The sequence below is a fragment of the Podarcis erhardii genome (genome assembly GCF_964252035.2).
Source record: "Podarcis erhardii genome assembly, chromosome: 17".
Lineage (NCBI taxonomy): Eukaryota > Metazoa > Chordata > Lepidosauria > Squamata > Lacertidae > Podarcis > Podarcis erhardii.
In genome coordinates, this window is record NC_138515.1 from 18,658,361 (window position 1) to 18,676,481 (window position 18,121).

Genomic DNA, 18,121 nt, shown 5'->3' on the forward strand with positions numbered 1-18,121 from the left:
GTTAATAACTCTACTTCTGAGATCTTTCTTGACCCATATCCTTTGCTGCTTTTATTATAAACATTTTCACGTGCCACCTCCCCATCAAAACATCCTGGCAAATTTCCACCTCTGCAGTCATCTCATTAAAGCAGGCAGATTTACAAGCCAGTGGCCACATGACTTGGAAAGCTGTCTGCGGAAAAACGCTTGCTCCCTCAACCTGAAAGAGATGAGTGCTGCCAGTGGCGTAGCTAGCCACTCAGGTGCCCGATGTGGCTCACACGTCCTGCAGCCGGCAGCAGGGCAAGCCACCCATGGGGGCGGGACACATTGTGTGGAGCCTCTCCACCACCTCCCCCTCAGCTGTAGGGTGGCTGAGGAAGAGGCGGTGGGCAGACACAAGCCCCACGCTGCCGTTTCAGACAGCGCGAAGCCTGCAGGCACCCAAGCCACCACACCACTTCCAGGAGAGACACATGGCTTGAGCACGCTGCAGGCCCCGCGGTAAGTGCCGGCCCCTGCGGTGTGGTGCCCAGTGCCAGCCGCGTCTCGTTACATTTGTGGACTGAACTAAAAAGTTCCGTGAGCCCATTTTTTAAATAACCCCCTCTCATATTTTGTCATTTTGTCACACCTCCCCAGGGATGACACCTGGGTCAGACTACACACCCCGCACTCCCCTTCCTCTGCCACTGAGTGTCGCAACCCCATAGTTGCCTGTGACTGGACTTAACCAGTTCGGAGGTCCTTTACCTTTTACCTTCCTCCTAGTGACCAAGGTGGGGCACTAAAATGCGCAGGTCAATTGGTCTTCCTCTGTTAAGGAAGAAGAAGAAGAAGAGTTTGGATTTGATATCCCGCTTTATCACTACGCAAAGGAGTCTCAAAGCAGCTAACATTCTCCTTTCCCTTCCTCCCCCACAACAAACACTCTGTGAGGTGAGTGGGGCTGAGAGACTTCAGAGAAGTGTGACTAGCACATGGTCACCCAGCAGATCCATGCGGAGGAGCAGGGAAGCGAACCCGGTTCACCAGATTACGAGTCTACCGCTCTTAACCACACTGGCTCTCCTGCATACATCTCGCCACTGTTTTAGTCATTCTGTACTATACTATTTAGATTGTACATTAACTTGATGTCTTTTTTATTATTAAAAAAATAAATAAAGGACAGTATACAAATCCTATAACTAACTAAGTGGTGGCTCTGTAGATCTGGTTCTGTGTGCCGGATCTTGGCTATATGGGAAAATGAGAAAGGTGTCATGAAGATCAGGAAGCATCAGAATGTTATTATTCCTGCATTGCAGGGCGTTGGATTTGATGACCATCAGGGTTCCTTCCAACACTACAATTCTATGATTCTGTGATTAGCTTTATGCCCAGAAGACCAGTGGGCTTTGGGGGCGGTTTGCAGAGAATCATGTGCTCAAAGCATTATATTGTATTGTATAAAATATGTGTGTGGCATTAATTTCCAAACTGGGAAAGGAAACCCATTCAGAGCTTTATAGCTGGGGCGTTTGAGCACTGCCTTAGTGCAAGACAAAGGCAAGGAATAGTGAATGCAAAGCTCATGTCCGTATGTGGTATGAAATCCATCTCCTAATATAAAGATAGCATGAAAAAATGCTTACATAAGTAATTTTATTCTGCTTTCATGCTGTGGCTGGAAGTCAACAGTAATATAATACACGTATTCAAAGTAATTTTAAGTGCTTTCTGTCACGCACGGCAAATTAAAATGTTCCATTAACTAAACAAATCCTTGATGCCATAAATCAAGCTGCACTAAGTAAATCACCGTTAGTGAAAACAAAATTGTAATTCCATCACTGTGATTAAGCAGAGGCTAGAAATAGCAAGATATATCATATTTAATGGAAAGAGTGTGATCATTAAATACCTAAGACTTGTTAATTTTTTAAAGGCATCATCATACTTCTTGCCTTGCATTTATATTTAAAAGTTTCTCAGCAGGCTGCTCTATTGCAGTTCATGTTACTGAGCACAGTTAAAATCCAGCAAGGCCCCTGAGAAGAGATTTGTACATTTCTATGTGGAGACAAAATCTTTTTTGTACTGCTGCTTTTATGGTTATTCATCATCTGTCTCATATCCCTCCTATTTTAATGTTTCTCTTGCATGGAACATATTAGAACTAAAACCAAAACTGGAAGAGGGTAGCTTCCATTCTTTCTCCTTCCACCCATTGTTCTGGTTCCATCTGCCTGGACAATACTTTCTGCATTATTTTCTGCACCTCCTTTCTTTCCTGCATTTCATCAATAGATACCAAAAGTGCAAGTGTCATCCCACATGAATTTTAATTCATCTTAAAAGCAGAGTGAATATCTGCTTTTATTAAGAAATAATTGAAATAACACATCTTTTCGCTTCTGGTAGAAGATTGCACATTGTGCAATGCATTCTCAGTTTATCGCTTAGTTGATTTGTGTATTCCTACATCAATTTTTTTTTAAATTGAATATGCCACTGCTGCTCTTCATCAGGCTAGATGAAGAGTTCTGAAAGCCAGCACACCATTTTGTGATATTTTGGTTGGCCTAATAAAGGCATTACTCTAATCTGAATTTTGCAATCGTTCTTCAAGGCTCCTGTGTCCTGTGATTCAGGAGGCCCGTGCCTCATTCCTAGGTTTTGGAAAAAGAAAGTTAGTTTGTGTGTGGGAGATGAATCACTTAACCCATTCACTATATTTGTCCTTGTGAATATGAGACTCAGGTTGTGGGTTTGAGCCCCACATTGGACAAAAGATTCCTGCACTGCAGGTGTTGGAGCAGATGATCCTTGTGGTCCCTCCCAACTCTACAATTCTATGATTCTATAAGAATTTAAAGGTAAAGGTAAAGGGACCCCTGACCATTAGGTCCAGTCGTGAACGACTCTGGGGTTGCGACGCTCATCTCTCTTTATTGGCCAAGGGAGCTGGTGTTTGTCTGCAGACAAGCTTCCAGGTCATGTGGCCAGCATGACTAAGATGCTTCTGGCGAACCAGAGCGGCACACGGAAACGCCATTTACCTTCCCACCAGAGCTGTACCTATTTATCTACTTGCACTTTGACGTGATTTCGAACTGCTAGGTTGGCAGGAGCAGGGACCGAGCAACAGGAGCTCACCCTGTCGCAGGTATTCGAACCGCCGACCTTCTGATCGGCAAGTCCTAGGCTCTGTGGTTTAACCCACACTCAGCAGTTATTTTTTTTAGGTGATTAGTGCTTACAGGAACACCCTTCCCTCTAAGTGACTGGAAAGCAAAGTGAGCCAAAGAGAGTTTGTTCTGTAGTAATCACATAGTCAACAAAAGAGTGGCAAAAGCTGTACTGGGGAATGATTGAGGCCACAAGGAGAAGGGGACAACAGAGGACGAGATGGTTGGACAGTGTTCTTGAAGTTACTAACATGAGTTTGACCAAACTGCGGGACGCAGTGGAAGACAGGAGTGCCTGGCATGCTCTGGTCTATGGGGTCACGAAGAGTCGGACACGACTAAACAACAACAACAATCACATCTCATTCTTCTTTTCAGTCAGCCAAAGCAGATTGTCCCCCACCACCCGCAACCTTAATGCTAAAACCCAGGGTTGAAATGAAGATATATATTTTTTTTGGGGGGGGGGAGGATATTCAGGGCAGACCAAAGGAAGTACTCCACACAGGAAAATTTCATTTGCTACACACAAGATATAGCAGCATCGGCCACTACTAAGTTCATCCCTCATACCCTCCAACATTTATCCAATGAAAACAGGAACGTCCCATTCCAGAATGATTTTACTATCTATACCCCACACACCTTACTGGGTTGCCCCAGCCACTCTGGGCAGCTTCCAACATAAATAAAAACGTAATAAAACATTAAACATTTAAAAAACCCTTCCCTATACAGGATTGCCTTCAGACGGCTTGGGGGTCGAACAACTCCATATCCTCCAACATTTCTCCAATGAAAATAGAGACATCCTAAGGAAAAGTGGGACAATCCAGGATCAAATCAGAAAGTGGGATGGCTTCTCTAAATCAGGGACATCCCTGGAAAATAGGGACACTAGGAGGGCCCAGGGCCAAAAGGTTGTCCACCCTGTTTTAAGGATAAGGTGCCTTTATATCATTCGACTACTTAGAAGTACCTCATGAAAAGAGATCCATTACTTTCACTTCATATCACACCACACAGCTGCACTTCCTACAATGAGGCAATAAACAATTAAAAGTGCTTATGAATGCTTCCTCTTCACACTGAAAACGTTCATGAGAGCATTCAAGTCCTCTGATACAATTTGCCTTCTTAGTGCATTTCCACCGGATGAGCCAATGAATCAAGTATTAGCTTCTCTAGCACTAGTAATCACTGGAGGGCTCATCTTGGCAAATTGCTTAGTCCACCCTGATCACTCTATTGCAATTGAAGAATATGTGCAGTAAAGCTTAAGACATTTGTGGTAATAATAATTATATATGTAGAGAGAGAAAGTAGAATTTATGTTATGCAAATTACAGCCTAAATGTTTACATCTTTTAGGAGAAAGCACTGCACCAACCAAGCTAATTTAAATAGGGCATCCCAGTCACATACAATATAGATATTCCCTCTAACACAATATTTAACACTTCTACAGTGTTTTCATCTTTACTGCCTCTACGATTTTCATGTCATGCTCACTTAATCTTCTAATGTAGACAAGTTTCCATTTTGCTTTTCCTCAATACGCTGAGGTCAATCTAGTTCACAACACTCCAGCTATATTTCCTTTGCCTCCATACATCATAATTTAGCTTCTCTGGGGATGACTGTTGCAGAATCAGATTGTGCTTTTCATTATCTGGCCATTGTTGATAATGATGTATGAGATACAAAGAGTCTGGCTTAATTTTCATAAACGACGTAGAACTCAGTCAGGTAGAAATTGTAAAGCAGTTTCTGAGTTGGTTAAGTGAAAAAGGTGTATTTGGGTGTGTGAGCGTGAGAGAGAGACAAAGACAGAAAGAGAGGTTGTTTTAACATACTTCTAAATACAATATAATGTGGGTTTTTTGTTTTGTTTTGTTTTTTGGCTGTCCAGGCTTCACTGCATCTTAACATCAAGAGAGATTGCCTACCTGCACTGATAACATACCTTTTTTCAATATGTGTGGTGAGCTTTCCCATGTGGAAAGGGTCTCTGAAGGAAATATTGCACACCCTGGGCCTTTAAAGACACTGATAAATTACTGTGCATAGTTCCACAGGATTCCAAATGCCTGGATACAAATAACAGATGTAAGTTCTGGTGGTAACGGCATTGATGCACTGATCTGGTTTAGCTTCCAGCCTGAATACCCTGGAAGAAACTTGTACCAGTCACAGGGCACAGCTGTGGTGGCACTAAAGGAGCAAGCCAAAAGCAAATCAAAAGCATGAGGTTGTGATCTACTTCTCATTGCTGACAATTGCTCAGGCTTTCTGTCTCTCTGTGTCTGGGCTGAAAGTACATCTGTTTTCTAGTTCAGCAGAAGGAGGGCTATGAGATCTGAACTGGTGGGAAGCAGCGGTGGAGCAAGCTGATCGGGCGCCTGGGGCGGCACGCATGCCCTGTGCCCATGGGTGGAGCCAGCTACCCACTGGGCGAGGTGAGTTGGGGCAGGACGCTCTGTGGCACCTTCAATGAGTTTGCCTGCCTCCTCCCCCTCAGCTGCCCTACAGCTGAGGGGGAGGCGGTGGGCAGACCATTTGGGGCAGTGCAGAGCCTGTGGACGCCCAAGCCACCGCGTCACTCCCAGGAGAGATGTGTGGCTCAGGCGCGCTGCAGGCCCTGCAGTGAGTGCTGCCCAGCATTTTGTCACCTCCCTCAGTGGTGACACCCGGGACGGACCGCCACCACTGCCCCCCTTAATAATAATAATAATAATAATAATAATAATAATAATAATATCTTTATTGTCATTGCCCCCTCTCAGGGACAACGAAATTACTTGGCTGCTCCATCCACCCAGATAGGGCACTCCACTCAAAATCAGAACAACTATAAAAACACTAATTAAAACAATATAATATAATACAGCAAGGAAGATTAGATGACTTTCAAAGTCCAGGTTTCCCATTCAGGGCCGAGATCGCTCTGGAGAAGAAGCTGTTCTTGAGACGGCTCGTTCTTGTCATCATCGTCCTGTATCTCCGTCCCGACGGCAGGAGCTCGAAGGAGGAGCTTCCTCCACCCCTGGCAGGAAATTCCATAAAATTAGTCCTACAATACTTAGCAGATGCTTCTGGTGGATACAAGTCATGCATCTGAGCCATGGGGAACTACTAACAGTGACTCCCCTGAAGACCTCAGTGATCAGGCAGGAATATAAGGGATCAGACGGTCTGTGAGTTATTCTGGGCCCAAATTGTTAAGGGCCTTGTAAATTAATACTAGAAACCTGAACCTACATTAGCCCACTATGAGCAGCCATTGCAGATTTTTGAGCACTGGAGTTAGTCAGTCGTTTGTGCAATGTGCTTTATTGTCTGTTACTAAGAAACACACGGATGGCGCTGTGGTCTAAACCACAGAGCCTAGGGCTTGCCGATCAGAAGTTTGGCGGTTCAAATCCCCACAACGAGGTTAGTTCCCGTTGCTCGGTCCCTTCTCCTGCCAACCTAGCAGTTTGAAAGCACGTCAGAGTCCAAGTAGATAAATAGATACTGCTCTGGTGGGAAGGAAAATGGCATTTCCATGCACTGTTCTGGTTTTGCCAGAAGCGGCTTAGTTATGCTGGCCACATGACCCAAAAACTGTCTGTGGACAAACACCGGCTCCCTCGGTCAATAAAGCGAGATGAGCGCCGCAACCCTAGAGTCGTCCGCAACTGGATTTAACGGTCAGGGGTCCCTTTACCTTTAAGAAAGCAAAATTCAGATCTTTGCAACCTTGTGCCACCACTTTGATTCTGCTCACAACAAATGAGCTTTTCATTCCTATTTGTGTGTTCTTGAACACCCTAGCTACAGGAACCTCCCTACTTCTTTCGCCAGTCTACCCCAGATAGATGTAAACCAAATATTTGGTTCCTTCTGTGATTCATGAATGGTTCAACACTTTTGAGTGTTTTGTTCAAATAAGTTTTTTTTTAAAAAAATGGAAAATGCATTTTATAATGCATTTCCCTGATTGCTTTTTCAACTTCAAGCTCTCCCTCTCACAATTTCTGACTTGCAAGGCATTTGCTGTTTCACATCCACCAGGGAGAGGTGGTCAGCCTTTCCCATTCTGGATGTCTTTCTTATTAATGGGCAGGACTCCAGTTGCCCCCCTCCCCTTTCTAAAAAAAGAAACAGAGGATAAGAAAGCTAATTTAATTATTGAGTAAATTATTAGGCCATGTTCACACCACACATTTGAAGCACCATGATACCACTTTAAACAGCCAAAGAATTCTGGGAGTGTAGGTTGTTAACAGTCCTGAGAGTTGTTAGGAGACTCCTGTCCCCCTGTTCTGGTGATTTAAATATATGGTGTGAATGTGACCTTAGTTTCCGCCACATTTGTTCTCTGACTTACAATCGCGCTTGCATTCAGATTTTGTTTCTCAACACATTGCATACCCTCTAACATTTCTCAGATGAAAGTTGGGATGTTTGTAATAATAATAATAATAATAATAATAATAATAATTTATACCCCACCCACTCTGGGTAGCTTCCAGCATATCTAAAAACAATAAAACATTAAACATTTTCTTTAAAAAAACTTCCCTATACAGGGCTGCCTTCAGATGTATTCTAAAGATTGTATAATTACTTACCTCCTTGGCTCAGGGGTCACATAACTTTATACCCTCCAACATTTTTTTTCTGATGAAAATAGGGACGTCCTAGAGAAAAGCAGGACATTCTGGGATCACATCAGAATCTGTAAATCTGGGAATGTCCCTGGAAAATAAGGACATGTGGAGGGTCTGGCATTGGCCCTCCATTCTGCTTTGTCAACGGGATTTTACTAGCAGAAATCTGTACCTAATGTGAGTATGAAACCTACCGCTGTGTGATAGAGATCTTTAATAAATTCTCTTGGTTTAGTTTTTGAATCCTACGTAACCTGATTTCCTAAGTATAAATCAGTTAAGAAAAAAAAAAAAGAGACTGTATTCTAAAGTGCTTCCAGATTTGAATATCCCATGCCTACCTGCTGACCTAAAAGCACAGCTATGTTAAATGCTACTTGCAAATGGATATTTTCATTTCCCATGAGAATACTGAACAACAACAACAAAAGTCTCTAAAAGAAACGCAGGCAGCTCAAAGGATAACCAAAAGAAAAGTGTGAAGGGTTGTTGGAACTGTGGTAAATAATTATGATGTTTTTGTTACTTTTTGAATTTTAACAAGGAATGCCTCAGAGTTTAATGCTAGGAAGTTGGTAGCATGTATATTTCACTCCAGGTTTCCATGGTATTTATTTATTCACAGACAGGATTCTAAGTCATACAGAGCGATACATTGAGTACAGGCTCAAAACATGCACATGCCCAAAGTTCCATATGCTCTGTTCCCCATTCTAATTTCTTGTTTATCATCATTATTTTATTTTATTTTTATTTCACCAAGCTAATGTTTTTCTTCTAGGTAGTGACTTCAAAGTAAGCAGAGCATCAAAGGTCTGTATTTTCATTTTAACAGTTTCTTTATTTCCCAAAAATATATTTCATTAACTTTCCAAAACATTAACACAAAAAATATTTATGTAGGGAAATAGCTGTCATAATTTTATCTCAATGCATTATTCAATGCATTATGGCAATGAAAGTCCTGTTCTAGTTAGCTTCAAATTAGGATGCAACATTTGTGCCAGTATGCAAATGGATGGAGTCCTTCTGTTCATGGAAGACAAAACTCTGATCTAGGTGAGATCTCTGGAAGCAATAAGAAAGTGATCTTCACTGATTCCTTCTCCCTGCATCCTCCTGCACCAGCTCCCACACTGTTTGGGAGAGTCCTAAGTTCTCCAGGACAAACTTCTGGGGAGTGGGGTGTGGGGGGGAGAGAGATTGGCAAAAACAGCCTCCCACTTCCAAAAGCCCTTCCATTCATAGAATGGACCAGTTGGGTTCAATTCAAGGTAATTTATTCTAACATCCATTGCTTTACATTTTAATGTTCACCTACCCAACATTCCCCCCCTTTATTGATAAAATTGTTTTGTTTCTATTTCCATTGTAGCTAGCAATGTTCATCCTTAAAGTGATGCTGCTCTCTACCCATGTCTATTTAATTTATTTTCTTACATATGGACAGCCTTCCTTCTGCCACGGAACTCAAAGTGGCATACATGAAGTTCCCCACCCACCTAGGAACTAAGCTAGGGCTTCCCAACCTGTTAGGGCTCAGGAGCATGCTTCAAAATCGAATAAACTGTTTTGGGCACCATAAAACACACATTTCGTTGGACTAAAATTTGCAAGCTTCAGAATCTTCCTCCAAACAGACAAGAAACAAAACAAACAAAACCAGACAGACACCCCTGACAATCCCCCAGAACATTTTTTATTTAAATACAAATAATAATTTGGAGGGCAGGAGACCTAGGAGGTCACCAAGAGGGTTTTTTTTTGGGGGGGGGGGTACTATGGTGCCCATAGATGCCATGTTTGGGACCCTGCATTATTATTATTATTATTATTAGTTTTTAATGTTTGATCTTTTATTGTGTTTTAGTATTCTATTGGGAGCTACCCAGGGTGGCTGTGGAAACCCAGCCAGATGGGCGGGGTATAAATATATTATTATTATTATTATTATTATTATTATTATTATTATTATTAAAATAATGGCCTGGAAAAAGAGAACGTTGCATTGCAAAGCAAAACACCTGGAACAAATTGCCTCTCCGAGGGTATGGTTTGAGGGCACATGAGGCCACCACTTTTCTGAGGCTAAACCATACCCTTGGAGAGGCAATTTGTTCCAGGTGTTTCACTTTGCAATGCAACTTTCTCTTTTTCCAGGCCATTATTTTAATAATAATAATAATAATAATAATAATAATAATAATAATAATAATATATTTATACCCCGCCCATCTGGCTGGGTTTCCACAGCCACCCTGGGTAGCTCCCAATAGAATACTAAAAACACAATAAAAGATCAAACATTAAAAACTTCCCTAAACAAGGCTGCTTTCAGATGTCTTCTAAAAGTCAGATAGTTGTTGATTTCCTTGACATCTGATGGGACGGCGTTCCATAGGGCAAGTGCCACTACCGAGAAGGCCCTCTGCCTACTTCTTGCAGTGAGGGAATTTCCAGAAGGCCCTTGGAGCTTGACCTCAGTGTCCAGGCTGAATGATGGGGGTGGAGATGCACCTTCAGGTATACTGGGCCATGGCAATGCTTGTCAGTGATCTTTTTAACCTCCTCAATAGTTTATTCTCCTTAGAAACTTGATAAGGGGAAACAGTGAAAGACAGTTGCTCCAGCAGGATCGCTTTGGAGGCATTAATGGCCTTCACTGCCTGCTCCGACTTCACATCCTACAATCTTTAGTTGTTATCCTTTTCCACATAGGCAATTACCATGCAAGAAACAAACTGAAGAAGGCAATAAACTCTTGCAAACACTGAGGTGGAAGGAATTACACTGCAACTTTGATAGGCCACACTTTGAAACTTGGAATGGATAAAATCATGTTTCAATAGTTAATAGAAAAATAATTGCTAAAGCTGTCGGAGCAGCAAAACAAAACGCTTATCTCTATCCACCACCTCCAACTATTAAAATGTCTGGAAGCAATGGCATATGAAAATAAAGTGAGTAGCTATTTGATCACATCTTCCAAGCAGCTTAAGGGGAATATAAAATACCATAACCCCCTGCTTTCCTTAGCTTCAGCCCCAATAAGTTCACATATTTTCTGATTTGTGAGTGGTGTGAGACTTACCTTGACTCATGCAGTCAAAAACTTTGACCTTCAAAACATGGTGTGTTAGTTTGAAGCAGCAATTCTCAAACTAGTTCTCTTGAGCTCTAAAACAGTCACTTTAGAAGTGCAGTGCTATTTTTCTAGAGAAAGAGGTGCTGAGACTTGCCCTGAATGCTTCCCTTGTTCTCTTATAATGGCAATGGTGCCCTGCAGAAGGGCCCCAGATTCATAGTTAACAGGAATGAAAGCTAATCCACAGTTTGATTATAGAAGACATCCTGTCGGTATTTCTAATGGATCAAAGTTTCAACTTACGTGGTAGAAAGTATTTTCTGTCTTTGGGACTCTGGGTGGGCTGGCCTTTATCTCCTCTGAGGCATAGGGCGGTCCCGGTCCACAGGTGACTCGCCTCTCCTGGCCTGGAGGCGAGCACTCCTCCTGCGAGAACTTAGTTCCCTCCGCCTCTCTGCCCTGAGCCTCTGCAGCTCAGGAGAGGCTGGAGGGTTACTGGACCCAGAGGCAACCTCACCTTCTGCTGACATGGCTGGGAGAGGAGCACCTGCAGGCAATGGGTCCTCGATCACCTCCGGAGCCAGAGTGGATTCAGCTGGTGTCTGCTCCTGAGGATCCAGCACAGGTGAGGACCCTCCAGGTTCAAGCCCCTACCCCAGCTCAGCCGGCCCTGGAGGCGGGGACTCCTGTGCAGGCTGGGATTCCTCAGGTTCAGCCTCTGAATCAGATTCCCAGGCCATCACAGACTTGTTGAAACTACACACCCAAAGTCCTGGACCTTGGAGCAATATGAGCTGGAAGGGCCTTCCAGAACCAAAAGGTGGCCAGTTTGGAGAACTGAGGATAGCTATCACCTACTCTCAAGGCAGGGTGACGCTCACTCAGAATACAGAGGTGAGGAGAAGGTAGCAAGGCTACCCCTTCCTACCTTAGTCTGTCCACACAGGAACAGGTTCGTGTTCAGGTTCTTGCTGCAGAGTTGTAAAAAAATGAAATACAATTGAATGAAGCAGGACTGTCTTTACCCAGGGGTGCATGTGGTGCGTAGCACCCGGGCGCTGAATTCAAGGGGGGGGCAAATCTATTCTGGGGGGCACCAAGTGTATACTTACTGTATACCGAAGCCTCTTGATTGGCGGCAGTGAAAAGCAATGGAGCGAAAGTACCCACCCCTCTCTGTCGCTTTGTGACTCCATAGCATGAAATATTCCCGAATAAAAAAACAAAAGCAGTTATTTCCGCTGCATCGTTGTTACAAGTGAGCAATTTTCCTCCCCACAAAAATTTCAACAACTTTGATTTCACACCCATAAAAAACTTGGGGGGTGGTTAAACTAAATTTGGGGGCTCTGGGCGGATCTTTGCACCCTGGCGGCACATATGCTAAAGATGGCCCTGGAATGTAGTTGTGACCCATTGATCAGTCAATACCTGTGTCTCATTCCTTTATTTTGGGCTATGGGTTCAAAGAACATTCTAGATATGGTGATGGCTTCAGGTACTTCTGAAGAGGGACATGTTGGGTTTCACACATGGTTGCTATAATAAATGAATGACAACTGGAGTCTTTCATATGAATAAGAATAGCTATATTTTTTCTTCTCCACTATACAGTACGTGCCAGAGCCTTGTGTAAAGGCTGATTTATTCTGGAAGACTTGCAATATGTGGCACAGAGGCAATGGGCATTTCAACCTGGCATTCGAAATAGACCTGATTAAAATGGAAACATGCTTCCCAGCAGAGCATAGTAAAAGGGCATAAATTTCAGAGAGCTCCATCTAATTCAAGCAACTCAAAAGAAGCCATTTGAATATTGTATCTCTTAGCTGAACAGGATTTTAATTTCAGGAAAATTTCCCAGAGTGATTGAGTAGCAATTAGGTTCAGTGAGATCTATTAACATTTAGAGTCATAGTCCCCCCCCCCCACAAAAAGTATATATAAGGCTTAATTAATTGCACGAACAACTGATGGTTCTGTCAAATTGGGAAGTGAGTTCATTGATCTTAAAATTAGGCTTAGCACAAGTGAAGGACTGATAAAATAATTTGCAGGCTGTGACAAGAAGGCTGGGAAGGATGAGAAGTGTCGTAAAAGGAGGGCAGATGCTCCATATGCAAATGAGGCTGCATGGCTGCAGTTTCAAAGGATAGTTTTTGTCCTCACATATCATTTACATACTTGTAATCCCAACAGTTGGGTTTCCACAAGATTCCTATCATCAAATGTCACAGGTCAATTTTCAGCTTAGCCTTCGTCCCTCTGTAATATTAAGTGGCTTTCCTGAACCAGCAGAGAGTGCTCATTGTTGCTTATGTTCCCTCACTTGAACGTAAGTGAACTACCCAGACTGTACAGAAATTTATTCATGTATGCAACTACAGTGGCAAGAATGTTACTTGCCCAAAAATGGGAAGAAGAAGAAGTCACAGCGAAAGAAGAATGGATAGAAAAACTTACGGAGCATGCAGAAATGGAAAAACTTACCAGAAAAATAACAAATCAATATAACAATTTTTTATAAAAGAATGGAAATGTTTTATTGAATATTAGCAAATAAACTGCAAACAGATAAGAACATTGGCGGGTTATTGTAATAACCTTCAGTTTTATAAGAGTATGTATTTAAAGTATATGAATAAATGAGTAAGTTAAGTTAATTTGGAATATGCAGAAAATATAAAAAACAAATTTAAGGAACTGCAGAAAGAAAGGGAAGGAAGTCAAGTTTTGAAATGTTAAATGAAGAAGAAGTGGAGGAGGAGGAGGAGGAGAAGAAGAAGAAGAAGAATTTAGGCATTTCTTCTAGGAGCTATTCTTATATAGTGGTATCTCAGTTTTAGAACATCTCCATTGACGAACATTTTGTAAACCCGGAAGTAAATGCTTCAGTTTTCAAACACTTCTCAGAAGTCGAAAATGCCACACAGCTTCTGCTGAGTGTGAGGTCCTGAGACCTAGCTGTCGGCTATTGAGTTTTCAGTTTTCAAATGTTTCAGAACTCAAATGGTCTTCCGGAATGGATCACATTCAAAAACCATGGTACCACTGTATATGTAATTGTTTTAATGTTTTGTTTTTGTAAAAATAATAATAATCTGCAAAAATTTATATGTTTTATTGTATTGAAATAGGAGCGGTAGGTGATGGCCACTATCTCCCCTCACCTTCAGCTGAATACTCCAATGCCTAACCGCCAAACCTTACAAAGTTGTGACCATTAGCTACAAGTTAGGCGAAAAACCAAATGGCCAGTGCCAATTGGCCAAGTGGAAAAAATTCTTACCAGGCCCCTTCAACAGGCGACCAACCGAGGTCCATAGCAAGGTCAAGAGATAAAGAGCCTAACCTAAGGGAGGGAGGGTGGGAGAACTGACCGAGCAGGGAGGAAAAGGGACGCGTCCTTGGCCGTGAGAAGTTTAAATAGCCCATGCCACACCCCCGGACCATCCAAATTGGATAGCCTAGGGATAACGTGGCCGAGGACCCTCCAATGGCGCAGGGACTATCCTGCCCCGTGCGTGTGGGGAGGGCTTGCTCCTAGCCTGTAACATACATCATTTCCCTGGGAACGGGAAATGGCTTTGATAAATTATAGGTTGTGGCCAATGTTAGTCCTATCCAGAGTAAAAAGGTAAAGGAATAAAGGAACCCCTGACCATTAGGTCCAGTCGTGACCGACTCTGGGATTGAGGTGCTCATCTCGCTTTACTGGCCAAGGGAACCGGCATACAGCTTCCAGGTCATGTGGCCAACATGACTAAGCTTTCTGGTGAACCAGAGCAGCGCACGGAAACACCGTTTACCTTTCCGCCAGAGCGGTACCTATTTATCTACTTGCACTTTGATGTGCTTTCGAACTGCTAGGTTGGCAGGAGCAGGGACCGAGCAATGGGAGCTCACCCCGTTGCAGGGATTCGAACCGCTAACCTTCTGATCGGCAAGTCCTAGGCTCTGTGGTTTAACCCACAGCGCCACCCGCACCCCCCCTATCCAGAGTAGACCAACTCAAAATTATGTTATTCTTTAATTTCAACAGGTCTAATTTTAGTGGAACAAGCATTCAATACAGCCCAGTGACTGGCCCTAGGACAACCATTGAGCTTTATGGCTGACTGGGGATTTGAACCCGAGCCCTAATCTAACAAACCAAACCACTACACCACATTGGATATCTTATTGGCTGGGCACATGGAGGACAGCTGTATGCACATATCTGTTTACTAGCTCAGTGTTTCTCAGTTCTGCTTAGAAGGGTCAGTTAAAATATATTGAAGCAGTCATTTTAAGCATTTCATAAAATAGATGATTGTAAGAAATAAATAAATGACACAGGGGTAAGCTTTTCACTATAATCTAAATTAAACACACACTCTTCTCTCTCACACAGAAATCACCCCATTGCTGCACACAAATGCACAACTTCTGTTTTCTTGTATTTACATTAGCAGAAAATTTCCTGGTTGAAAATCTGTTCCTCATTGTCCCACAGAAGATGGGTGAGGAATATGAATGGAATATGAAGGTGCTAAGTGGATAAATTCAATAATTAAAGAACAACTCCCAGATATAGATTCCATCAGTTAGGCACAAGGTATGTGTAGGTACTTCAAATCTGAAATCTCAGTATCCTAAGTTTTATTAATTACAGCTTTTAATTAAATGGCATCTACTTCCCGAAAATGGCTGAATATTTTTATTGCCATGCTTTCATGTCTACATCCCATAAATCTTTATACAAACTGTGCTTTGCTCTGTATTTCAATTAATGCTTGGCATTAAAGAAAGTTGCTTCCCATTTCTGCCCTTACCATCTCATTTTGATACAACTCGGATTGATCCATTATGCATTCAGGTGGATACATTATGCTAAAATTATATGGATTCTCCTACTGGAGTCTCTTGAATTATGTGTTGCATGTTTATGATTTGTAATAAACCATTTATATTCTAACCATTCTTCCAGAAACTTTCTTGCTGCTGTAGCAAACACACACACAGACACACACACACACCCTTTAAGTACCATTGCTTGGGAAGGGGAAATCCCTTTAAATCCCAGTTTACTCTGAACAAGTATCTGCAAACCCAAACAGGAATCAGTAATTTACTCCTATCCCTCTTTAGTCATTTTATTCTCATTTTAGTTACTTTATTACTTAAAATATATCTGTTGCATGATGACGTATTTGTTGGAGCCGGTGGTCACGTTGCTGAATATGTTGCTTTGGAGTAATAAACGCAAAGTAGACATGGAAGCAATCTTCATTTTTAAGTTATAGTACATAGTGCAGAGCTTTCTTGGTTTGTTTATGGCAAAACTGTGCAATTTGTGACACACTAAACTGACTACAGCCTATGAGCCATATATTGTGACCTGCTGGGTGCAATTTTAATAGCTCCAAGTCGGCATCAAAATAAGGACATTTATTGAACCCTTTGAGGGCTGCTCTTCATGGCATTCGAACTATGCTTAGAGTGCATTGTGGATACAAAGCTGAAATAGGGATATGTCGCTTCAAATACTCATTCAGCCCTGAAGCTCACTGAGAAGAAGAGGATTTGAGCCAGCCTCTCTAGCCCTGTTCAAACATGCAGGCATGTCCCACTGCCTTCATAACATTGTGAAGGGCCATAGCTCAGTAGCGGAGTGTCTGTTTTGCATGCAGGAGGTCCCACATTTGATTCCCAGCATCTCCAGGTAGGACTGGGAGAGAATTCTGTCTGAAATCATGGAGAACTTCTTCCAGTCAATTTGGCTCATGCTAAGATGCTGCCAGGGAATGATCTGAATCAGAGGATTGGGGAATGCATTCTCAGGCAAATCAGCTCCTCTTTGAAGAGGAGGAAGAGGAGGGGGAAGATTTGTGTGTCCCCTCCCCATTTCCAGCAGTTTCAGGAGCAGAGAGAGACACAGACACTGAACAGCTTAGACAGGAGTTACCTAGTTATGAGATAATGGAAAGTGAAACAGAAGGGAGGGAACAGCCAACAGAGATGTCATTAGAGAGTTTGGGGGACCCTCTCTCCCCAAGAATTAGGAGGTCTGTCCATATTAGTGAACAAAGAATGCAGAGAGGAGGAGGGACTTCCTGTTGGCACCTCAGATGTTGTGGAAGACGGAAGAAATAATAATAATAATAATAATAATAATAATAATAATAATAATAATAATAATAAATTTATTTATATCTGCCCTCCCCGGCCAAAACTGGGCTCAGAGCGGCTAACATCAGGTGTATAACACATGAACCTAAAATCAAGCAATCAATTAAAATACACCCTAAAATCAGATCAGGATCAGAATAAAATCCAATCAGATGCCAATCAGATTAGGGTTGGGAACCTTAAATGCTCACCAGGCCCAACTGTTTGTGCTGAACTTACAGTATATGGGCCTGTGAGAAAAATTGGGAGGCCACTTTCGTGCAAGTTATTATGAAAAGTGAGGGGGAGTCAGACTGAACCCTGACCAAAGGCCTGGTGGAACAGCTCCATCTTGCAGGCCATGCGGAAAGATGTCAAATCCTGCAGGGCCCTGGTCTCTTGTGACAGAGCGTTCCACCAGGCCAAGGCCATGGCTGAAAAGGCCTTGGCTCTGGTCGAGGCCAATCTAATCTCCTTGAGGCTCAGGACCTCCAAAATGTTGTTGTTTGCAGACCGTAAGGTCCTCTGTGGGACATACCAAGAGAGGCGGTCCCACAGGTATGAGGGTCCTAGCCAACTGCTCTCCTCGTGGAGAGATGTGGATTTTTGCTTGCAACCATGACTGAATAAAAAGAATTATAAAATATAAACTGCTCGTTAATTCTTGTCTGTGAAGTTACTGAAGGGAGGGGATGACTCTCCACGCCTGACAGATACATGGTCAGGCTTGGTGTGACTCAACTTCCAATGAGGACAACAGACTGTAGCAAGCTGCTCCAGTTGTGTAGGGTCGCCCAAACCTGGAAAACCAGGGTTCTAAGATGTGAAGGAGCGTAGGCTCCCAGGTATAAACAGATACCCTTCCAACTCATGGGTGACGACCAGGAACATAACAAAGAGAGTAGGGCAGATGCATTATCTCCATATCTCCCTCCACAATACGAACAACACTGGATAGGGCTTCTCACATAGGGCAGAATAACCTGACTCACAGGATTATCGTGATGATAAAATCAGAGTGTGTAGAACCTAATATGCCACCTCAAACTCTTGGGAGGTAGGTTAGTATCTAGATC